This window comes from Hyperolius riggenbachi, chromosome 5 (genome assembly GCF_040937935.1).
Source record: "Hyperolius riggenbachi isolate aHypRig1 chromosome 5, aHypRig1.pri, whole genome shotgun sequence".
Taxonomy (NCBI): Eukaryota; Metazoa; Chordata; class Amphibia; order Anura; family Hyperoliidae; genus Hyperolius; species Hyperolius riggenbachi.
Genome location: NC_090650.1, coordinates 92,485,264 through 92,511,407, shown reverse-complemented (window position 1 = coordinate 92,511,407; position 26,144 = coordinate 92,485,264).

The window sequence follows — 26,144 nt, the reverse complement described above, 5'->3', positions numbered from 1 at the left end:
TAAGCAATTGCAATTTGCGGTTTGAGATCTGCAATCTGAAGGTTGAAGCAGGCCTAAGGGGACCACTGGATCCCAATTCCTTCTCAAGTGGTCGGCGTGTTCCCAGACTTTTCACTTTAGGGTGAAAGAGGGGTACCCATTATGACCACCTATCCCCCTCATCCCTCTCCAAAGCCCCGTCCCCTAAACCTCTCTCACCACCATCCTCCAACACGCCCTAAGAGTCTACCTTGCTGTGGTGGGCCGGCTTACAATCCTGTTGGCTAAAATGTGTTTTACTTTTAGCCAACTGGATTAGCCAAAGTACTCTGCCCAAAAAGAATGTAATAAAAAATCTTAGAGGGAGAACAACTAGACAGGTTTAGATCCAAAAATTGTATCGTGCCCACTTTGCCAATAGCAACAGCTTAGCGATGAACATGTAAATCGCAGTGCCGGGTATTTGCTAGTGGGATCACTAGTTTTCTGAATGGCAGATGTTGGACTGCACTGCAGCTTATTTTTGTTTTGTTCGCGCTTCTATGCTTTGTACCTTTTTGGTGAGGAGTGGTATGGCTGTAGGGGAGGAGGAGGCCATTAGTATAACTTGGGGGTATATTTACATTATTTTAAATATGCCCCGAGTTATACTCTGCAAATTGCAACAATTTTTAATCACCAATCAAGTTCTCTCAAGGGCCAGTTCATACCTTGGGTGCTTTTGGTGTGGAGCGTTTCTGCTCTTTGCTGATAGCCGGTATTCTGCAAAGCACTGTGGTACATCCGTGCAGTTCTTGCGATGTGCGTATATCACAAAGGTCCACTGCGTGCATCATTTTGGCGGTAGTGGGGATTCCATTCTCTGAAACCGGAATTGAAAACACAATCCCTGCAGAATGGAGCAACAATTGCACAGCAAAAATGCAATGGCACACCCTAAGCAATTGCAATTTGTGTTTTGAGATCTGAAATCTGAGGGTTGAAGCAGGCCTAAGGGGACCACTGGATCCCAATTCCTTCTCAAGTGGTCGGCGTGTTCCCGGACTTTTCACTTTAGGGTTAAAGAGGGGTACCCATTATGACCACCTATCCCCCTCATCCCTCTCCAAAGTCCCGTCCCTTAAACCTCTCTCACCACCATCTTCCAACACGCCCTAAGAGTCTACCTTGCTGTGGTGGGCCGGCTTACAATCCTGTTGGCCAAAATGTATTTTACTTTTAGCCAACTGGATTAGCCAAAGTACTCTGCCAAAAAAAGAATGTAATAAAAAAAATCTTAGAGGGAGAACAACTAGACAGATTTAGATCCAAAAATTGTATCATGCCCATTTTGCCAATAGCAACAGCTTGGCGATGAACATGTAAATCGCAGTGCCGGGTTTTGCTAGCGGGATCAGTAGTTTTCTGAATGGCAATTGTTGGACTGCAGTTTTTTTTTGTTTGCGCTTCTGTGCTTTGTACCTTTTTGGTGAGGATTGGTATGGCTGTAGGGGAGGAGGAGGCCATTAGTACAACTTGGGGGTATATTTAGATTATTTTAAATGTGCCCCAAGTTATACTCTGCAAATTGCAACAATTTTTAATCACCAATCAAGTTCTCTCAAGGGCCAGTTCATACCTGGGGTGTTTTTGGTGTGGAGCGTTTCTGCTCTTTGCTGATAGCCGGTATTCTGCAAAGCACTGTGGTACATCCATGCAGTGCTTGCGATGTGCGTATATCACAAAGGTGCACTGCGTGCATCATTTTGGCGGCAGTGGGGATTCCATTCTCTGGAACAGGAATTGAAAACGCAATCCCTGCAGAATGGAGCAACAATTGCACGGCAAAAATGCAATGACACACCCTAAGCAATTGCAATTTGCGGTTTGAGATCTGCAATCTGAAGGTTGAAGCAGGACTAAGGGGACCACTGGATCCCAATTCCTTCTCAAGTGGTCGGCGTGTTCCCGGACTTTTCACATTAGGGTGAAAGAGGGGTACCCATTATGACCCACTATCCCCCTCATCCCTCTCCAAAGCCCCGTCCCCTAAACCTCTCTCACCACCATCCTCCAACACGCCCTAAGAGTCTACCTTGCTGTGGTGGGCCGGCTTACAATCCTGTTGGCTAAAATGTGTTTTACTTTTAGCCAACTGGATTAGCCAAAGTACTCTGCCCAAAAAGAATGTAATAAAAAATCTTAGAGGGAGAACAACTAGACAGGTTTAGATCCAAAAATTGTATCGTGCCCACTTTGCCAATAGCAACAGCTTAGCGATGAACATGTAAATCGCAGTGCCGGGTATTTGCTAGTGGGATCACTAGTTTTCTGAATGGCAGATGTTGGACTGCACTGCAGCTTATTTTTGTTTTGTTCGCGCTTCTATGCTTTGTACCTTTTTGGTGAGGAGTGGTATGGCTGTAGGGGAGGAGGAGGCCATTAGTATAACTTGGGGGTATATTTACATTATTTTAAATATGCCCCGAGTTATACTCTGCAAATTGCAACAATTTTTAATCACCAATCAAGTTCTCTCAAGGGCCAGTTCATACCTTGGGTGCTTTTGGTGTGGAGCGTTTCTGCTCTTTGCTGATAGCCGGTATTCTGCAAAGCACTGTGGTACATCCGTGCAGTTCTTGCGATGTGCGTATATCACAAAGGTCCACTGCGTGCATCATTTTGGCGGTAGTGGGGATTCCATTCTCTGAAACCGGAATTGAAAACACAATCCCTGCAGAATGGAGCAACAATTGCACAGCAAAAATGCAATGGCACACCCTAAGCAATTGCAATTTGTGTTTTGAGATCTGAAATCTGAGGGTTGAAGCAGGCCTAAGGGGACCACTGGATCCCAATTCCTTCTCAAGTGGTCGGCGTGTTCCCGGACTTTTCACTTTAGGGTTAAAGAGGGGTACCCATTATGACCACCTATCCCCCTCATCCCTCTCCAAAGTCCCGTCCCTTAAACCTCTCTCACCACCATCTTCCAACACGCCCTAAGAGTCTACCTTGCTGTGGTGGGCCGGCTTACAATCCTGTTGGCCAAAATGTATTTTACTTTTAGCCAACTGGATTAGCCAAAGTACTCTGCCAAAAAAAAATGTAATAAAAAAAATCTTAGAGGGAGAACAACTAGACAGATTTAGATCCAAAAATTGTATCATGCCCATTTTGCCAATAGCAACAGCTTGGCGATGAACATGTAAATCGCAGTGCCGGGTTTTGCTAGCGGGATCAGTAGTTTTCTGAATGGCAATTGTTGGACTGCAGTTTTTTTTTGTTTGCGCTTCTGTGCTTTGTACCTTTTTGGTGAGGATTGGTATGGCTGTAGGGGAGGAGGAGGCCATTAGTACAACTTGGGGGTATATTTAGATTATTTTAAATGTGCCCCAAGTTATACTCTGCAAATTGCAACAATTTTTAATCACCAATCAAGTTCTCTCAAGGGCCAGTTCATACCTGGGGTGTTTTTGGTGTGGAGCGTTTCTGCTCTTTGCTGATAGCCGGTATTCTGCAAAGCACTGTGGTACATCCATGCAGTGCTTGCGATGTGCGTATATCACAAAGGTGCACTGCGTGCATCATTTTGGCGGCAGTGGGGATTCCATTCTCTGGAACAGGAATTGAAAACGCAATCCCTGCAGAATGGAGCAACAATTGCACGGCAAAAATGCAATGACACACCCTAAGCAATTGCAATTTGCGGTTTGAGATCTGCAATCTGAAGGTTGAAGCAGGACTAAGGGGACCACTGGATCCCAATTCCTTCTCAAGTGGTCGGCGTGTTCCCGGACTTTTCACATTAGGGTGAAAGAGGGGTACCCATTATGACCCACTATCCCCCTCATCCCTCTCCAAAGTCCCGTCCCCTAAACCTCTCTCACCACCATCCTCCAACACGCCCTAAGAGTCTACCTTGCTGTGGTGGGCCGGCTTACAATCCTGTTGGCCAAAATGTATTTTACTTTTAGCCAACTGGATTAGCCAAAGTACTCTGCCAAAAAAAGAATGTAATAAAAAATCTTAGAGGGAGAACAACTAGACAGGTTTAGATCCAAAAATTGTATCATGCCCATTTTGCCAATAGCAACAGCTTGGCGATGAACATGTAAATCGCAGTGCCGGGTTTTGCTAGCGGGATCAGTAGTTTTCTGAATGGCAATTGTTGGACTGCATTTTTTTTTTTTGCGCTTCTGTGCTTTGTACCTTTTTGGTGAGGATTGGTATGGCTGTAGGGGAGGAGGAGGCCATTAGTATAACTTGGGGGTATATTTAGATTATTTTAAATATGCCCCGAGTTATACTCTGCAAATTGCAACAATTTTTAATCACCAATCAAGTTCTCTCAAGGGCCAGTTCATACCTGGGGTGCTTTTGGTGTGGAGCGTTTCTGCTCTTTGCTGATAGCCGGTATTCTGCAAAGCACTGTGGTACATCCGTGCAGTGCTTGCGATGTGCGTATATCACAAAGGTGCACTGCGTGCATCATTTTGGCGGCAGTGGGGATTCCATTCTCTGGAACAGGAATTGAAAACGCAATCCCTGCAGAATGGAGCAACAATTGCACAGCAAAAATGCAATGACACACCCTAAGCAATTGCAATTTGCGTTTTAAGATCTGCAATCTGAGGGATGAAGCAGGCCTAAGGGGACCACTGGATCCCAATTCCTTCTCAAGTGGTCGGCGTGTTCCCAGACTTTTCACTTTAGGGTGCAAGAGGGGTACCCATTATGACCACCTATCCCCCTCATCCCTCTCCAAAGTCCCGCCCCTAAACCTCTCTCACCACCATCCTCCAACACGCCCTAAGAGTCTACCTTGCTGTGGTGGGCCGTTTTACAATCCTGTTGGCCAAAATGTATTTTACTTTTAGCCAACTGGATTAGCCAAAGTACTCTGCCAAAAATAGAATGTAATAAAAAATCTTAGAGGGAGAACAACTAGACAGGTTTAGATCCAAAAATTGTATCATGCCCATTTTGCCAATAGCAACAGCTTGGCGATGAACATGTAAATCGCAGTGCCGGGTTTTGCTAGCGGGATCAGTAGTTTTCTGAATGGCAATTGTTGGACTGCAGTTTTTTTTGTTTTTTTTTTGCGCTTCTGTGCTTTGTACCTTTTTGGTGAGGATTGGTATGGCTGTAGGGGAGGAGGAGGCCATTAGTATAACTTGGGGGTATATTTAGATTATTTTAAATATGCCCCGAGTTATACTCTGCAAATTGCAACAATTTTTAATCACCAATCAAGTTCTCTCAAGGGCCAGTTCATACCTGGGGTGCTTTTGGTGTGGAGCGTTTCTGCTCTTTGCTGATAGCCGGTATTCTGCAAAGCACTGTGGTACATCCGTGCAGTGCTTGCGATGTGCGTATATCACGAAGGTGCTCTGCGTGCATCATTTTGGCGGCAGTGGGGATTCCATTCTCTGGAACAGGAATTGAAAACGCAATCCCTGCAGAATGGAGCAACAATTGCACAGCAAAAATGCAATGACACACCCTAAGCAATTGCAATTTGCGTTTTAAGATCTGCAATCTGAGGGATGAAGCAGGCCTAAGGGGACCACTGGATCCCAATTCCTTCTCAAGTGGTCGGCGTGTTCCCAGACTTTTCACTTTAGGGTGCAAGAGGGGTACCCATTATGACCACCTATCCCCCTCATCCCTCTCCAAAGTCCCGTCCCCTAAACCTCTCTCACCACCATCCTCCAACACGCCCTAAGAGTCTACCTTGCTGTGGTGGGCCGGCTTACAATCCTGTTTTCCAAAATGTGTTTTACTTTTAGCCAACTGGATTAGCCAAAGTACTCTGCCAAAAAAGAATGTAATAAAAAATCTTAGAGGGAGAACAACTAGACAGGTTTAGATCCAAAAATTGTATCATGCCCACTTTGCCAATAGCAACAGCTTAGCGATGAACATGTAAAACGCAGTGCCGGGTTTTTGCTAGTGGGATCACTAGTTTTCTGAATGGCAATTGTTGGACTGCACTGCAGCTTTTTTTTGTTTTGTTCGCGCTTCTATGCTTTGTACCTTTTTGGTGAGGTTTGGTATGGCTGTAGGGGAGGAGGAGGCCATTAGTATAACTTGGGGGTATATTTAGATTATTTTAAATATGCCCCGAGTTATACTCTGCAAATTGCAACAATTTTTAATCACCAATCAAGTTCTCTCAAGGGCCAGTTCATACCTGGGGTGCTTTTGGTGTGGAGCGTTTCTGCTGTTTGCTGATAGCCAGTATTCTAAAAAGCACTGTGGTACATCCGTGCAGTGCTTGTGATGTGCGTATATCACAAAGGTGCACTGCGTGCATCATTTTGGCGGCAGTGGGGATTCTATTCTCTGGAACAGGAATTGAAAAACGCAATCCCTGCAGAATGCAACCACAATTGCACAGCAAAAACGCAATGACACACCCTAAGCAATTGCAATTTGCGTTTTGAGATCTGCAATCTGAGGGTTGAAGCAGGACTAAGGGGACCACTGGATCCCAATTCCTTCTCAAGTGGTCGGCGTGTTCCCGGACTTTTCACTTTAGGGTGCAAGAGGGGTACCCATATGACCACCTATCCCCCTCATTCCTCTCCAAAGTCCCGTCCCCTAAACCTCTCTCACCACCATCCTCCAACACGCCCTAAGAGTCTACCTTGCTGTGGTGGGCCGGCTTACAATTTTGTTGGCCAAAATGTGTTTTACGTTTAGACAACTGGATTAGCCAAAGTACTCTGCCAAAAAAGAATATAATAAAAAATCTTAGAGGAAGAACAACTAGACAGGTTTAGATCCAAAAATTGTATCATGCCCATTTTGCCAATAGCAACAGCTTGGCGATGAACAAGTAAATCGCAGTGCCGGGTTTTTGCTAGTGGGATCAGTAGTTTTCTGATCGGCAATTGTTGGACTGCAGCTTTTTTTTGTTTTGTTTGTGCTTTTATGCTTTGTACCTTTTTGGTGAGGATTGGTATGGCTGTAGGGGAGGAGGAGGCCATTAATATAACTTGGGGGTATATTTAGATTATTATAAATATGCCCCGGGTTATACTCTGCAGGTTGCAACAATTGTTAATCACCAATCAAGTTCTCTCAAGGGCCAGTTCACACCTGGGGTGCTTTTGGTGTGAAGCGTTTCTGCGCTTTGCTGATAGCCAGTATTCTGCAAAGCACTGTGGTAAATCCGTGCAGTGCTTGTGATGTGCGTATATCACAAATTTCCACTGCGTGCATCATTTTGGCGGTAGTGGGGATTTGTATTCTCTGGAACAGGAATTGAAAAACGCAATCCCTGCAGAATGTAGCCACAATTGCACAGCAAAAACGCAAAAACGCAATGACACACCCTAAGCAATTGCAATTTGCGTTTTGAGATCTGCAATCTGAGGTTTGAAGCAGGCCTAAGGGGACCACTGGATCCCAATTCCTTCTCAAGTGGTCGGCGTGTTCCCGGACTTTTCACTTTAGGGTGAAAGAGGGGTACCCATTATGACCACCTATCCCCCTCATCCCTCTCCAAAGTCCCGTCCCCTAAACCTCTCTCACCACCATCCTCCAACACGCCCTAAGAGACTACCTTCCTGTGGTGGGCCGGCTTACAATCCTGTTGGCCAAAATGTATTTTACTTTTAGCCAACTGGATTAGCCAAAGTACTCTGCCAAAAAAAGAATGTAATAAAAAATCTTAGAGGGAGAACAACTAGACAGGTTTAGATCCAAAAATTGTATCATGCCCATTTTGCCAATAGCAACAGCTTGGCGATGAACATGTAAATCGCAGTGCCGGGTTTTGCTAGCGGGATCAGTAGTTTTCTGAATGGCAATTGTTGGACTGCAGTTTTTTTTTTGTTTGCGCTTCTGTGCTTTGTACCTTTTTGGTGAGGATTGGTATGGCTGTAGGGGAGGAGGAGGCCATTAGTATAACTTGGGGGTATATTTACATTATTTTAAATATGCCCCGAGTTATACTCTGCAAATTGCAACAATTTTTAATCACCAATCAAGTTCTCTCAAGGGCCAGTTCATACCTTGGGTGCTGTTGGTGTGGAGCGTTTCTGCTCTTTGCTGATAGCCGGTATTCTGCAAAGCACTGTGGTACATCCGTGCAGTTCTTGCGATGTGCGTATATCACAAAGGTGCACTGCGTGCATCATTTTGGCGGTAGTGGGGATTCCATTCTCTGAAACCGGAATTGAAAACGCAATCCCTGCAGAATGGAGCAACAATTGCACAGCAAAAATGCAATGGCACACCCTAAGCAATTGCAATTTGTGTTTTGAGATCTGAAATCTGAGGGTTGAAGCAGGCCTAAGGGGACCACTGGATCCCAATTCCTTCTCAAGTGGTCGGCGTGTTCCCGGACTTTTCACTTTAGGGTTAAAGAGGGGTACCCATTATGACCACCTATCCCCCTCATCCCTCTCCAAAAACCCGTCCCTTAAACCTCTCTCACCACCATCTTCCAACACGCCCTAAGAGTCTACCTTGCTGTGGTGGGCCGGCTTACAATCCTGTTGGCCAAAATGTATTTTACTTTTAGCCAACTGGATTAGCCAAAGTACTCTGCCAAAAAAAGAATGTAATAAAAAAAATCTTAGAGGGAGAACAACTAGACAGGTTTAGATCCAAAAATTGTATCATGCCCATTTTGCCAATAGCAAAAGCTTGGCGATGAACATGTAAATCGCAGTGCCGGGTTTTTGCTAGTGGGATCAGTAGTTTTCTGATCGGCAATTGTTGGACTGCAGCTTTTTTTGTTTTGTTTGTGCTTCTATGCTTTGTACCTTTTTGGTGAGGAGTGGTATGGCTGTAGGGGAGGAGGAGGCCATTAGTATAACTTGGGGGTATATTTAGATTATTTTAAATATGCCCTGAGTTATACTCTGCAAATTGCAACAATTTTTAATCACCAATCAAGTTCTCTCAAGGGCCAGTTCATACCTGGGGTGCTTTTGGTGTGGAGCGTTTCTGCTCTTTGCTGATAGCCGGTATTCTGCAAAGCACTGTGGTACATCCGTGCAGTGCTTGCGATGTGCGTATATCACAAAGGTGCACTGCGTGCATCATTTTGGCGGCAGTGGGGATTCTATTCTCTGGAACAGGAATTGAAAAACGCAATCCCTGCAGAATGGAACCACAATTGCACAGCAAAAACGCAATGACACACCCTAAGCAATTGCAATTTGCGTTTTGAGATCTGCAATCTGAGGGTTGAAGCAGGACTAAGGGGACCACTGGATCCCAATTCCTTCTCAAGTGGTCGGCGTGTTCCCGGACTTTTCACTTTAGGGTGCAAGAGGGGTACCCATATGACCACTTATCCCCCTCATCCCTCTCCAAAGTCCCGTCCCCTAAACCTCTCTCACCACCATCCTCCAACACGCCCTAAGAGTCTACCTTGCTGTGGTGGGCCGGCTTACAATTCTATTGGCCAAAATGTGTTTTACTTTTAGACAACTGGACTAGCCAAAGTACTCTGCCAAAAAAGAATATAATAAAAAATCTTAGAGGGAGAACAACTAGACAGGTTTAGATACAAAAATTGTATCATGCCCATTTTGCCAATAGCAACAGCTTGGCGATGAACAAGTACATCGCAGTGCCTGGTTTTTGCTAGTGGGATCAGTAGTTTTCTGATCGGCAATTGTTGGACTGCAGCTTTTTTTTGTTTTGTTTGTGCTTTTATGCTTTGTACCTTTTTGGTGAGGATTGGTATGGCTGTAGGGGAGGAGGAGGCCATTAATATAACTTGGGGGTATATTTAGATTATTTTAAATATGCCCCGGGTTATACTCTGCAGGTTGCAACAATTGTTAATCACCAATCAAGTATTCTCATGGGCCAGTTCACACCTGGGGTGCTTTTGGTGTGAAGCGTTTCTGCACTTTGGTGATAGCCAGTATTCTGCAAAGCACTGTGGTAAATCCGTGCAGTGCTTGTGATGTGCAAATATCACAAAGTTCCACTGCGTGCATCATTTTGGCGGTAGTGGGGATTGTATTCTCTGGAACAGGAATTGAAAAACGCAATCCCTGCAGAATGTAGCCACAATTGCACAGCAAAAACGCAATGACACACCCTAAGCAATTGCAATTTGCGTTTTGAGATCTGCAATCTGAGGGTTGAAGCAGGCCTAAGGGGACCACTGGATCCCAATTCCTTCTCAAGTGGTCGGCGTGTTCCCGGACTTTTCACTTAAGGGTGAAAGAGGGGTACCCATTATGACCACCTATCCCCCTCATCCCTCTCCAAAGTCCCGTCCCTTAAACTTCTCTCACCACCATCTTCCAACACGCCCTAAGAGTCTACCTTGCTGTGGTGGGCCGGCTTACAATCCTGTTGGCCAAAATGTGTTTTACTTTTAGCCAACTGGATTAGCCAAAGTACTCTGCCAAAAAAAGAATGTAATAAAAAATCTTAGAGGGAGAACAACTAGACAGGTTTAGATCCAAAAATTGTATCATGCCCATTTTGCCAATAGCAACAGCTTGGCGATGAACATGTAAATCGCAGTGCCGGGTTTTGCTAGCGGGATCAGTAGTTTTCTGAATGGCAATTGTTGGACTGCAGTTTTTTTTTTGTTTGCGCTTCTGTGCTTTGTACCTTTTTGGTGAGGATTGGTATGGCTGTAGGGGAGGAGGAGGCCATTAGTACAACTTGGGGGTATATTTAGATTATTTTAAATGTGCCCCAAGTTATACTCTGCAAATTGCAACAATTTTTAATCACCAATCAAGTTCTCTCAAGGGCCAGTTTATACCTGGGGTGTTTTTGGTGTGGAGCGTTTCTGCTCTTTGCTGATAGCCGGTATTCTGCAAAGCACTGTGGTACATCCGTGCAGTGCTTGCGATGTGCGTATATCACAAAGGTGCACTGCGTGCATCATTTTGGCGGCAGTGGGGATTCCATTCTCTGGAACAGGAATTGAAAACGCAATCCCTGCAGAATGGAGCAACAATTGCACGGCAAAAATGCAATGACACACCCTAAGCAATTGCAATTTGCGGTTTGAGATCTGCAATCTGAAGGTTGAAGCAGGCCTAAGGGGACCACTGGATCCCAATTCCTTCTCAAGTGGTCGGCGTGTTCCCAGACTTTTCACTTTAGGGTGAAAGAGGGGTACCCATTATGACCACCTATCCCCCTCATCCCTCTCCAAAGCCCCGTCCCCTAAACCTCTCTCACCACCATCCTCCAACACGCCCTAAGAGTCTACCTTGCTGTGGTGGGCCGGCTTACAATCCTGTTGGCTAAAATGTGTTTTACTTTTAGCCAACTGGATTAGCCAAAGTACTCTGCCCAAAAAGAATGTAATAAAAAATCTTAGAGGGAGAACAACTAGACAGGTTTAGATCCAAAAATTGTATCGTGCCCACTTTGCCAATAGCAACAGCTTAGCGATGAACATGTAAATCGCAGTGCCGGGTATTTGCTAGTGGGATCACTAGTTTTCTGAATGGCAGATGTTGGACTGCACTGCAGCTTATTTTTGTTTTGTTCGCGCTTCTATGCTTTGTACCTTTTTGGTGAGGAGTGGTATGGCTGTAGGGGAGGAGGAGGCCATTAGTATAACTTGGGGGTATATTTACATTATTTTAAATATGCCCCGAGTTATACTCTGCAAATTGCAACAATTTTTAATCACCAATCAAGTTCTCTCAAGGGCCAGTTCATACCTTGGGTGCTTTTGGTGTGGAGCGTTTCTGCTCTTTGCTGATAGCCGGTATTCTGCAAAGCACTGTGGTACATCCGTGCAGTTCTTGCGATGTGCGTATATCACAAAGGTCCACTGCGTGCATCATTTTGGCGGTAGTGGGGATTCCATTCTCTGAAACCGGAATTGAAAACGCAATCCCTGCAGAATGGAGCAACAATTGCACAGCAAAAATGCAATGGCACACCCTAAGCAATTGCAATTTGTGTTTTGAGATCTGAAATCTGAGGGTTGAAGCAGGCCTAAGGGGACCACTGGATCCCAATTCCTTCTCAAGTGGTCGGCGTGTTCCCGGACTTTTCACTTTAGGGTTAAAGAGGGGTACCCATTATGACCACCTATCCCCCTCATCCCTCTCCAAAGTCCCGTCCCTTAAACCTCTCTCACCACCATCTTCCAACACGCCCTAAGAGTCTACCTTGCTGTGGTGGGCCGGCTTACAATCCTGTTGGCCAAAATGTATTTTACTTTTAGCCAACTGGATTAGCCAAAGTACTCTGCCAAAAAAAGAATGTAATAAAAAAAATCTTAGAGGGAGAACAACTAGACAGATTTAGATCCAAAAATTGTATCATGCCCATTTTGCCAATAGCAACAGCTTGGCGATGAACATGTAAATCGCAGTGCCGGGTTTTGCTAGCGGGATCAGTAGTTTTCTGAATGGCAATTGTTGGACTGCAGTTTTTTTTTGTTTGCGCTTCTGTGCTTTGTACCTTTTTGGTGAGGATTGGTATGGCTGTAGGGGAGGAGGAGGCCATTAGTACAACTTGGGGGTATATTTAGATTATTTTAAATGTGCCCCAAGTTATACTCTGCAAATTGCAACAATTTTTAATCACCAATCAAGTTCTCTCAAGGGGCCAGTTCATACCTGGGGTGTTTTTGGTGTGGAGCGTTTCTGCTCTTTGCTGATAGCCGGTATTCTGCAAAGCACTGTGGTACATCCGTGCAGTGCTTGCGATGTGCGTATATCACAAAGGTGCACTGCGTGCATCATTTTGGCGGCAGTGGGGATTCCATTCTCTGGAACAGGAATTGTAAACGCAATCCCTGCAGAATGGAGCAACAATTGCACGGCAAAAATGCAATGACACACCCTAAGCAATTGCAATTTGCGGTTTGAGATCTGCAATCTGAAGGTTGAAGCAGGCCTAAGGGGACCACTGGATCCCAATTCCTTCTCAAGTGGTCGGCGTGTTCCCGGACTTTTCACTTTAGGGTGAAAGAGGGGTACCCATTATGACCACCTATCCCCCTCATCCCTCTCCAAAGTCCCGTCCCCTAAACCTCTCTCACCACCATCTTCCAACACGCCCTAAGAGTCTACCTTGCTGTGGTGGGCCGGCTTTACAATCCTGTTGGCCAAAATGTATTTTACTTTTAGCCAACTGGATTAGCCAAAGTACTCTGCCAAAAAAGAATGTAATAAAAAATCTTAGAGGGAGAACAACTAGACAGGTTTAGATCCAAAAATTGTATCATGCCCATTTTGCCAATAGCAACAGCTTGGTGATGAACAAGTAAATCGCAGTGCCGGGTTTTTGCTAGTGGGATCAGTAGTTTTCTGATCGGCAATTGTTGGACTGCAGCTTTTTTTGTTTTGTTTGTGCTTTTATGCTTTGTACCTTTTTGGTGAGGATTGGTATGGCTGTAGGGGAGGAGGAGGCCATTAATATAACTTGGGGGTATATTTAGATTATTTTAAATATGCCCCGGGTTATACTCTGCAGGTTGCAACAATTGTTAATCACCAATCAAGTTCTCTCAAGGGCCAGTTCACACCTCGGGTGCTTTTGGTGTGAAGCGTTTCTGCACTTTGCTGATAGCCAGTATTCTGCAAAGCACTGTGGTAAATCCGTGCAGTGCTTGTGATGTGCAAATATCACAAAGTTCCACTGCGTGCATCATTTTGGCGGTAGTGGGGATTGTATTCTCTGGAACAGGAATTGAAAAACGCAATCCCTGCAGAATGTAGCCACAATTGCACAGCAAAAACGCAATGACACACCCTAAGCAATTGCAATTTGCGTTTTGAGATCTGCAATCTGAGGGTTGAAGCAGGCCTAAGGGGACCACTGGATCCCAATTCCTTCTCAAGTGGTCGGCGTGTTCCCGGACTTTTCACTTAAGGGTGAAAGAGGGGTACCCATTATGACCACCTATCCCCCTCATCCCTCTCCAAAGTCCCGTCCCTTAAACCTCTCTCACCACCATCTTCCAACACGCCCTAAGAGTCTACCTTGCTGTGGTGGGCCGGCTTACAATCCTGTTGGCCAAAATGTATTTTACTTTTAGCCAACTGGATTAGCCAAAGTACTCTGCCAAAAAAAGAATGTAATAAAAAAAATCTTAGAGGGAGAACAACTAGACAGGTTTAGATCCAAAAATTGTATCATGCCCATTTTGCCAATAGCAACAGCTTGGCGATGAACATGTAAATCGCAGTGCCGGGTTTTGCTAGAGGGATCAGTAGTTTTCTGAATGGCAATTGTTGGACTGCAGTTTTTTTTTGCTTGCGCTTCTGTGCTTTGTACCTTTTTGGTGAGGATTGGTATGGCTGTAGGGGAGGAGGAGGCCATTAGTACAACTTGGGGGTATATTTAGATTATTTTAAATGTGCCCCAAGTTATACTCTGCAAATTGCAACAATTTTTAATCACCAATCAAGTTCTCTCAAGGGCCAGTTCATACCTGGGGTGTTTTTGGTGTGGAGCGTTTCTGCTCTTTGCTGATAGCCGGTATTCTGCAAAGCACTGTGGTACATCCGTGCAGTGCTTGCGATGTGCGTATATCACAAAGGTGCACTGCGTGCATCATTTTGGCGGCAGTGGGGATTCCATTCTCTGGAACAGGAATTGTTAACGCAATCCCTGCAGAATGGAGCAACAATTGCACGGCAAAAATGCAATGACACACCCTAAGCAATTGCAATTTGCGGTTTGAGATCTGCAATCTGAAGGTTGAAGCAGGCCTAAGGGGACCACTGGATCCCAATTCCTTCTCAAGTGGTCGGCGTGTTCCCGGTCTTTTAACTTTAGGGTGAAAGAGGGGTACCCATTATGACCACCTATCCCCCTCATCCCTCTCCAAAGTCCCGTCCCCTAAACCTCTCTCACCACCATCTTCCAACACGCCCTAAGAGTCTACCTTGCTGTGGTGGGCCGGCTTACAATCCTGTTGGCCAAAATGTATTTTACTTTTAGCCAACTGGATTAGCCAAAGTACTCTGCCAAAAAAGAATGTAATAAAAAAATCTTAGAGGGAGAACAACTAGACAGGTTTAGATCCAAAAATTGTATCATGCCCATTTTGCCAATAGCAACAGCTTGGTGATGAACAAGTAAATCGCAGTGCCGGGTTTTTGCTACTGGGATCAGTAGTTTTCTGATCGGCAATTGTTGGACTGCAGCTTTTTTTGTTTTGTTTGTGCTTTTATGCTTTGTACCTTTTTGGTGAGGATTGGTATGGCTGTAGGGGAGGAGGAGGCCATTAATATAACTTGGGGGTATATTTAGATTATTTTAAATATGCCCCAAGTTATACTCTGCAGGTTGCAACAATTGTTAATCACCAATCAAGTTCTCTCAAGGGCCAGTTCACACCTGGGGTGCTTTTGGTGTGAAGCGTTTCTGCACTTTGCTGATAGCCAGTATTCTGCAAAGCACTGTGGTAAATCCGTGCAGTGCTTGTGATGTGCAAATATCACAAAGGTGCACTGCGTGCATCATTTTGGCGGCAGTGGGGATTCCATTCTCTGGAACAGGAATTGTTAACGCAATCCCTGCAGAATGGAGCAACAATTGCACTGCAAAAATGCAATGACACACCCTAAGCAATTGCAATTTGCGGTTTGAGATCTGCAATCTGAAGGTTGAAGCAGGCCTAAGGGGACCACTGGATCCCAATTCCTTCTCAAGTGGTCGGCGTGTTCCCGGACTTTTAACTTTAGGGTGAAAGAGGGGTACCCATTATGACCACCTATCCCCCTCATCCCTCTCCAAAGTCCCGTCCCCTAAACCTCTCTCACCACCATCTTCCAACACGCCCTAAGAGTCTACCTTGCTGTGGTGGGCCGGCTTACAATCCTGTTGGCCAAAATGTATTTTACTTTTAGCCAACTGGATTAGCCAAAGTACTCTGCCAAAAAAGAATGTAATAAAAAAATCTTAGAGGGAGAACAACTAGACAGGTTTAGATCCAAAAATTGTATCATGCCCATTTTGCCAATAGCAACAGCTTGGTGATGAACAAGTAAATCGCAGTGCCGGGTTTTTGCTAGTGGGATCAGTAGTTTTCTGATCGGCAATTGTTGGACTGCAGCTTTTTTTGTTTTGTTTGTGCTTTTATGCTTTGTACCTTTTTGGTGAGGATTGGTATGGCTGTAGGGGAGGAGGAGGCCATTAATATAACTTGGGGGTATATTTAGATTATTTTAAATATGCCCCGGGTTATACTCTGCAGGTTGCAACAATTGTTAATCACCAATCAAGTTCTCTCAAGGGCCAGTTCACACCTGGGGTGCTTTTGGTGTGAAGCGTTTCTGCACTTTGCTGATAGCCAGTATTCTGCAAAGCACTGTGGTAAATCCGTGCAGTGCTTGTGATGTGCAAATATCACAAAGTTCCACTGCGTGCATCATTTTGGCGGTAGTGGGGATTGTATTCTCTGGAACAGGAATTGAAAAACGCAATCCCTGCAGAATGTAGCCACAATTGCACAGCAAAAACGCAATGACACACCCTAAGCAATTGCAATTTGCGTTTTGAGATCTGCAATCTGAGGGTTGAAGCAGGCCTAAGGGGACCACTGGATCCCAATTCCTTCTCAAGTGGTCGGCGTGTTCCCGGACTTTTCACTTAAGGGTGAAAGAGGGGTACCCATTATGACCACCTATCCCCCTCATCCCTCTCCAAAGTCCCGTCCCTTAAACCTCTCTCACCACCATCTTCCAACACGCCCTAAGAGTCTACCTTGCTGTGGTGGGCCGGCTTACAATCCTGTTGGCCAAAATGTATTTTACTTTTAGCCAACTGGATTAGCCAAAGTACTCTGCCAAAAATAGAATGTAATAAAAAATCTTAGAGGGAGAACAACTAGACAGGTTTAGATCCAAAAATTGTATCATGCCCATTTTGCCAATAGCAACAGCTTGGCGATGAACATGTAAATCGCAGTGCCGGGTTTTGCTAGCGGGATCAGTAGTTTTCTGAATGGCAATTGTTGGACTGCAGTTTTTTTTGTTTTTTTTTTGCGCTTCTGTGCTTTGTACCTTTTTGGTGAGGATTGGTATGGCTGTAGGGGAGGAGGAGGCCATTAGTATAACTTGGGGGTATATTTAGATTATTTTAAATATGCCCCGAGTTATACTCTGCAAATTGCAACAATTTTTAATCACCAATCAAGTTCTCTCAAGGGCCAGTTCATACCTGGGGTGCTTTTGGTGTGGAGCGTTTCTGCTGTTTGCTGATAGCCAGTATTCTAAAAAGCACTGTGGTACATCCGTGCAGTGCTTGTGATGTGCGTATATCACAAAGGTGCACTGCGTGCATCATTTTGGCGGCAGTGGGGATTCTATTCTCTGGAACAGGAATTGAAAAACGCAATCCCTGCAGAATGCAACCACAATTGCACAGCAAAAACGCAATGACACACCCTAAGCAATTGCAATTTGCGTTTTGAGATCTGCAATCTGAGGGTTGAAGCAGGACTAAGGGGACCACTGGATCCCAATTCCTTCTCAAGTGGTCGGCGTGTTCCCGGACTTTTCACTTTAGGGTGCAAGAGGGGTACCCATATGACCACCTATCCCCCTCATTCCTCTCCAAAGTCCCGTCCCCTAAACCTCTCTCACCACCATCCTCCAACACGCCCTAAGAGTCTACCTTGCTGTGGTGGGCCGGCTTACAATTTTGTTGGCCAAAATGTGTTTTACGTTTAGACAACTGGATTAGCCAAAGTACTCTGCCAAAAAAGAATATAATAAAAAATCTTAGAGGGAGAACAACTAGACAGGTTTAGATCCAAAAATTGTATCATGCCCATTTTGCCAATAGCAACAGCTTGGCGATGAACATGTAAATCGCAGTGCCGGGTTTTGCTAGCGGGATCAGTAGTTTTCTGAATGGCAATTGTTGGACTGCAGTTTTTTTTTTGTTTGCGCTTCTGTGCTTTGTACCTTTTTGGTGAGGATTGGTATGGCTGTAGGGGAGGAGGAGGCCATTAGTATAACTTGGGGGTATATTTAGATTATTTTAAATATGCCCCGAGTTATACTCTGCAAATTGCAACAATTTTTAATCACCAATCAAGTTCTCTCAAGGGCCAGTTCATACCTTGGGTGCTGTTGGTGTGGAGCGTTTCTGCTCTTTGCTGATAGCCGGTATTCTGCAAAGCACTGTGGTACATCCGTGCAGTTCTTGCGATGTGCGTATATCACAAAGGTGCACTGCGTGCATCATTTTGGCGGTAGTGGGGATTCCATTCTCTGAAACCGGAATTGAAAACGCAATCCCTGCAGAATGGAGCAACAATTGCACAGCAAAAATGCAATGGCACACCCTAAGCAATTGCAATTTGTGTTTTGAGATCTGAAATCTGAGGGTTGAAGCAGGCCTAAGGGGACCACTGGATCCCAATTCCTTCTCAAGTGGTCGGCGTGTTCCCGGACTTTTCACTTTAGGGTTAAAGAGGGGTACCCATTATGACCACCTATCCCCCTCATCCCTCTCCAAAGTCCCGTCCCTTAAACCTCTCTCATCACCATCTTCCAACACGCCCTAAGAGTCTACCTTGCTGTGGTGGGCCGGCTTACAATCCTGTTGGCCAAAATGTATTTTACTTTTAGCCAACTGGATTAGCCAAAGTACTCTGCCAAAAAAAGAATGTAATAAAAAAAATCTTAGAGGGAGAACAACTAGACAGGTTTAGATTCAAAAATTGTATCATGCCCATTTTGCCAATAGCAACAGCTTGGCGATGAACATGTAAATCGCAGTGCCGGGTTTTGCTAGCGGGATCAGTAGTTTTCTGAATGGCAATTGTTGGACTGCAGTTTTTTTTTGTTTGCGCTTCTGTGCTTTGTACCTTTTTGGTGAGGATTGGTATGGCTGTAGGGGAGGAGGAGGCCATTAGTACAACTTGGGGGTATATTTAGATTATTTTAAATGTGCCCCAAGTTATACTCTGCAAATTGCAACAATTTTTAATCACCAATCAAGTTCTCTCAAGGGCCAGTTCATACCTGGGGTGCTTTTGGTGTGGAGCGTTTCTGCTCTTTGCTGATAGCCGGTATTCTGCAAAGCACTGTGGTACATCCGTGCAGTGCTTGCGATGTGCGTATATCACAAAGGTGCACTGCGTGCATCATTTTGGCGGCAGTGGGGATTCTATTCTCTGGAACAGGAATTGAAAAACGCAATCCCTGCAGAATGGAACCACAATTGCACAGCAAAAACGCAATGACACACCCTAAGCAATTGCAATTTGCATTTTGAGATCTGCAATCTGAGGGTTGAAGCAGGACTAAGGGGACCACTGGATCCCAATTCCTTCTCAAGTGGTCGGCGTGTTCCCGGACTTTTCACTTTAGGGTGCAAGAGGGGTACCCATATGACCACTTATCCCCCTCATCCCTCTCCAAAGTCCCGTCCCCTAAACCTCTCTCACCACCATCCTCCAACACGCCCTAAGAGTCTACCTTGCTGTGGTGGGCCGGCTTACAATTCTGTTGGCCAAAATGTGTTTTACTTTTAGACAACTGGATTAGCCAAAGTACTCTGCCAAAAAAGAATATAATAAAAAATCTTAGAGGGAGAACAACTAGACAGGTTTAGATACAAAAATTGTATCATGCCCATTTTGCCAATAGCAACAGCTTGGCGATGAACAAGTACATCGCAGTGCCTGGTTTTTGCTAGTGGGATCAGTAGTTTTCTGAATGGCAATTGTTGGACTGCAGTTTTTTTTGTTTTTTTTTTGCGCTTCTGTGCTTTGTACCTTTTTGGTGAGGATTGGTATGGCTGTAGGGGAGGAGGAGGCCATTAGTATAACTTGGGGGTATATTTAGATTATTTTAAATATGCCCCGAGTTATACTCTGCAAATTGCAACAATTTTTAATCACCAATCAAGTTCTCTCAAGGGCCAGTTTATACCTTGGGTGCTTTTGGTGTGGAGCGTTTCTGCTCTTTGCTGATAGCCGGTATTCTGCAAAGCACTGTGGTACATCCGTGCAGTGCTTGCGATGTGCGTATATCACAAAGGTGCACTGCGTGCATCATTTTGGCGGTAGTGGGGATTCCATTCTCTGAAACCGGAATTGAAAACGCAATCCCTGCAGAATGGAGCAACAATTGCACGGCAAAAATGCAATGACACACCCTAAGCAATTGCAATTTGCGGTTTGAGATCTGCAATCTGAAGGTTGAAGCAGGCCTAAGGGGACCACTGGATCCCAATTCCTTCTCAAGCAAGTGGTCGGCGTGTTCCCAGACTTTTCACTTTAGGGTGAAAGAGGGGTACCCATTATGACCACCTATCCCCCTCATCCCTCTCCAAAGTCCCGTCCCCTAAACCTCTCTCACCACCATCCTCCAACACGCCCTAAGAGTCTACCTTGCTGTGGTGGGCCAGCTTACAATCCTGTTGGCCAAAATGTATTTTACTTTTAGCCAACTGGATTAGCCAAAGTACTCTGCCAAAAAAAAATGTAATAAAAAATCTTAGAGGGAGAACAACTAGACAGGTTTAGATCCAAAAATTGTATCATGCCCATTTTGCCAATAGCAACAGCTTGGTGATGAACAAGTAAATCGCAGTGCCGGGTTTTTGCTAGTGGGATCAGTAGTTTTCTGATCGGCAATTGTTGGACTGCAGCTTTTTTTGTTTTGTTTGTGCTTTTATGCTTTGTACCTTTTTGGTGAGGATTGGTATGGCTGTAGGGGTGGAGGAGGCCATTTATATAACTTGGGGGTATATTTAGATTATTTTAAGTATGCCCCGGGTTATACTCTGCAGGTTGTAACAATCGTTAATCACCAATCAAGTTCTCTCAAGGGCCAGTTCACACCTGGGGTGCTTTTGGTGTGAAGCGTTTCTGCACTTTGCTGATAGCCAGTATTCTGCAAAGCACTGTGGTAAATCCGTGCAGTGCTCGTGATGTGCAAATATCACAAAGTTCCACTGCGTGCATCATTTTGGCGGTAGTGGGGATTGTATTCTCTGGAACAGGAATTGAAAAACGCAATCCCTGCAGAATGTTGCCACAATTGCACAGCAAAAACGCAATGACACACCCTAAGCAATTGCAATTTGCGTTTTGAGATCTGCAATCTGAGGGTTGAAGCAGGCCTAAGGGGACCACTGGATCCCAATTCCTTCTCAAGTGGTCGGCGTGTTCCCAGACTTTTCACTTTAGGGTGAAAGAGGGGTACCCATTATGACCACCTATCCCCCTCATCCCTCTCCAAAGTCCCGTCCCTTAAACTTCTCTCACCACCATCTTCCAACACGCCCTAAGAGTCTACCTTGCTGTGGTGGGCCGGCTTACAATCCTGTTGGCCAAAATGTGTTTTACTTTTAGCCAACTGGATTAGCCAAAGTACTCTGCCAAAAAAAGAATGTAATAAAAAATCTTAGAGGGAGAACAACTAGACAGGTTTAGATCCAAAAATTGTATCATGCCCATTTTGCCAATAGCAACAGCGTGGCGATGAACATGTAAATCGCAGTGCCGGGTTTTGCTAGCGGGATCAGTAGTTTTCTGAATGGCAATTGTTGGACTGCAGTTTTTTTTGTTTTGTTTGCGCTTCTGTGCTTTGTACCTTTTTGGTGAGGATTGGTATGGCTGTAGGGGAGGAGGAGGCCATTAGTACAACTTGGGGGTATATTTAGATTATTTTAAATATGCCCCGAGTTATACTCTGCAAATTGCAACAATTTTTAATCACCAATCAAGTTCTCTCAAGGGCCAGTTCATACCTGGGGTGCTTTTGGTGTGGAGCGTTTCTGCTCTTTGCTGATAGCCAGTATTCTAAAAAGCACTGTGGTACATCCGTGCAGTGCTTGCGATGTGCGTATATCACAAAGGTGCACTGCGTGCATCATTTTGGCGGCAGTGGGGATTCTATTCTCTGGAACAGGAATTGAAAAACGCAATCCCTGCAGAATGTAGCCACAATTGCACAGCAAAAACGCAATGACACACCCTAAGCAATTGCAATTTGCGTTTTGAGATCTGCAATCTGAGGGTTGAAGCAGGACTAAGGGTACCAATGGATCCCAATTCCTTCTCAAGTGGTCGGCGTGTTCCCGGACTTTTCACTTTAGGGTGCAAGAGGGGTACCCATATGACCACCTATCCCCCTCATCCCTCTCCAAAGTCCCGTCCCCTAAACCTCTCTCACCACCATCCTCCAACACGCCCTAAGAGTCTACCTTGCTGTGGTAGGCCGGCTTACAATCCTGTTGGCTAAAATGTGTTTTACTTTTAGACAACTGGATTAGCCAAAGTACTCTGCCAAAAAAAGAATGTAATAAAAAAATCTTAGAGGGAGAACAACTAGACAGGTTTAGATCCAAAACTTGTATCATGCCCATTTTGCCAATAGCAACAGCTTGGCGATGAACATGTAAATCGCAGTGCCTGGTTTTTGCTAGTGGAATCAGTAGTTTTCTGAATGGCAATTGTTGGACTGCAGCTTCTTTTTGTTTTGTTTGCGCTTCTGTGCTTTGTACCTTTTTGGTGAGGATTGGTATGGCTGTAAAGGAGGAGGAGGCCATTAGTATAACTTGGGGGTATATTTAGATTATTTTAAATATGCCCCGAGTTATACTATGCAGGTTGCAACATTTTTTAATCACCAATCAAGTTCTCTCTAGGGCCAGTTCACACCTGGGGTGCTTTTGGTGTGGAGCATTTCTGCTCTTTGCTGATAGCCGGTATTCTGCAAAGCACTGTGGTACATCCGTGCAGTGCTTGCGATGTGCGTATATCACAAAGGTGCACTGCGTGCATCATTTTGGCGGCAGTGGGGATTCTATTCTCTGCAACAGGAATTGAAAACGCAATCCCTGCAGAATAGAGCAACAATTCCACAGCAAAAACGCAATGACACACCCTAAGCAATTGCAATTTGCGTTTTGAGATCTGCAATCTGAGGGTTGAAGCAGGACTAAGGGGACCACTGGATCCCAATTCCTTCTCAAGTGGTCGGCGTGTTCCCGGACTTTTCACTTTAGGGTGCAAGAGGGGTACCCATATGACCACCTATCCCCCTCATCCCTCTCCAAAGTCCCGTCCCCTAAACCTCTCTCACCACCATCTTCCAACATGCCGTAAGAGTCTACCTTGCTGTGGTGGGCCGGCTTACAATCCTGTTGGCCAAAATGTATTTTACTTTTAGCCAACTGGATTAGCCAAAGTACTCTGCCAAAAAAGAATGTAATAAAAAATCTTAGAGGGAGAACAACTAGACAGGTTTAGATCCAAAAATTGTATCATGCCCATTTTGCCAATAGCAACAGCTTGGTGAATAACAAGTAAATCGCAGTGCCGGGTTTTTGCTAGTGGGATCAGTAGTTTTCTGATTGGCAATTGTTGGACTGCAGCTTTTTTTGTTTTGTTTGTGCTTTTATGCTTTGTACCTTTTTGGTGAGGATTGGTATGGCTGTAGGGGAGGAGGAGGCCATTAATATAATTTGGGGGTATATTTAGATTATTTTAAATATGCCCCGGGTTATACTCTGCAGGTTGCAACAATTGTTAATCACCAATCAAGTTTTCTCAAGGGCCAGTTCACACCTGGGGTGCTTTTGGTGTGAAGCGTTTCTGCACTTTGCTGATAGCCAGTATTCTGCAAAGCACTGTGGTAAATCCGTGCAGTGCTTGTGATGTGCAAATATCACAAAGTTCCACTGCGTGCATCATTTTGGCGGTAGTGGGGATTGTATTCTCTGGAACAGGAATTGAAAAACGCAATCCCTGCAGAATGTAGCCACAATTGCACAGCAAAAACGCAATGACACACCCTAAGCAATTGCAATTTGCGTTTTGAGATCTGCAATCTGAGGGTTGAAGCAGGCCTAAGGGGACCACTGGATCCCAATTCCTTCTCAAGTGGTCGGCGTGTTCCCGGACTTTTCACTTAAGGGTGAAAGAGGGGTACCCATAATGACCACCTATCCCCCTCATCCCTCTCCAAAGTCCCGTCCCTTAAACTTCTCTCACCACCATCTTCCAACACGCCCTAAGAGTCTACCTTGCTGTGGTGGGCCGGCTTACAATCCTGTTGGCCAAAATGTGTTTTACTTTTAGCCAACTGGATTAGCCAAAGTACTCTGCCAAAAAAAGAATGTAATAAAAAATCTTAGAGGGAGAACAACTAGACAGGTTTAGATCCAAAAATTGTATCATGCCCATTTTGCCAATAGCAACAGCTTGGCGATGAACATGTAAATCGCAGTGCCGGGTTTTGCTAGCGGGATCAGTAGTTTTCTGAATGGCAATTGTTGGACTGCAGTTTTTTTTTTGTTTGCGCTTCTGTGCTTTGTACCTTTTTGGTGAGGATTGGTATGGCTGTAGGGGAGGAGGAGGCCATTAGTACAACTTGGGGGTATATTTAGATTATTTTAAATGTGCCCCAAGTTATACTCTGCAAATTGCAACAATTTTTAATCACCAATCAAGTTCTCTCAAGGGCCAGTTCATACCTGGGGTGTTTTTGGTGTGGAGCGTTTCTGCTCTTTGCTGATAGCCGGTATTCTGCAAAGCACTGTGGTACATCCGTGCAGTGCTTGCGATGTGCGTATATCACAAAGGTGCACTGCGTGCATCATTTTGGCGGCAGTGGGGATTCCATTCTCTGGAACAGGAATTGAAAACGCAATCCCTGCAGAATGGAGCAACAATTGCACGGCAAAAATGCAATGACACACCCTAAGCAATTGCAATTTGCGGTTTGAGATCTGCAATCTGAAGGTTGAAGCAGGCCTAAGGGGACCACTGGATCCCAATTCCTTCTCAAGTGGTCGGCGTGTTCCCAGACTTTTCACTTTAGGGTGAAAGAGGGGTACCCATTATGACCACCTATCCCCCTCATCCCTCTCCAAAGCCCCGTCCCCTAAACCTCTCTCACCACCATCCTCCAACACGCCCTAAGAGTCTACCTTGCTGTGGTGGGCCGGCTTACAATCCTGTTGGCTAAAATGTGTTTTACTTTTAGCCAACTGGATTAGCCAAAGTACTCTGCCAAAAAAGAATGTAATAAAAAATCTTAGAGGGAGAACAACTAGACAGGTTTAGATCCAAAAATTGTATCGTGCCCACTTTGCCAATAGCAACAGCTTAGCGATGAACATGTAAATCGCAGTGCCGGGTATTTGCTAGTGGGATCACTAGTTTTCTGAATGGCAGATGTTGGACTGCACTGCAGCTTATTTTTGTTTTGTTCGCGCTTCTATGCTTTGTACCTTTTTGGTGAGGAGTGGTATGGCTGTAGGGGAGGAGGAGGCCATTAGTATAACTTGGGGGTATATTTACATTATTTTAAATATGCCCCGAGTTATACTCTGCAAATTGCAACAATTTTTAATCACCAATCAAGTTCTCTCAAGGGCCAGTTCATACCTGGGGTGCTTTTGGTGTGGAGCGTTTCTGCTCTTTGCTGATAGCCGGTATTCTGCAAAGCACTGTGGTACATCCATGCAGTGCTTGCGATGTGCGTATATCACAAAGGTGCACTGCGTGCATCATTTTGGCGGCAGTGGGGATTCCATTCTCTGGAACAGGAATTGAAAACGCAATCCCAGCAGAATGGAGCAACAATTGCACAGCAAAAATTGAATGGCACACCCTAAGCAATTGCAATTTGCGTTTTGAGATCTGCAATCTGAGGGTTGAAGCAGGCCTAAGGGGACCACTGGATCCCAATTCCTTCTCAAGTGGTCGGCGTGTTTCCGGACTTTTCACTTTAGGGTGCAAGAGGGGTACTCATTATGACCACCTATCCCCCTCATCCCTCTCCAAAGTCCCGTCCCCTAATCCTCTCTCCCCACCATCCTCCAACACGCCATAAGAGTCTACCTTGCTGTGGTGGGCCGGCTTACAATCCTGTTGGCCAAAAAAATGTGTTTTACTTTTAGCCAACTGGATTAGCCAAAGTACTCTGCCAAAAAAGAATGTAATAAAAAATCTTAGAGGGAGAACAACTAGACAGGTTTAAATCCAAAAATTGTATCATGCCCACTTTGCCAATAGCAACAGCTTAGCGATGAACATGTAAATCGCAGTGCCGGGTTTTGCTAGTGGGATCACTAGTTTTCTGAATGGCAATTGTTGGACTGCACTGCAGCTTATTTTTGTTTTGTTCGCGCTTCTATGCTTTGTACCTTTTTGGTGAGGATTGGTATGGCTGTAGGGGAGGAGGAGGCCATTAGTATAACTTGGGGGTATATTTAGATTATTTTAAATATGCCCTGAGTTA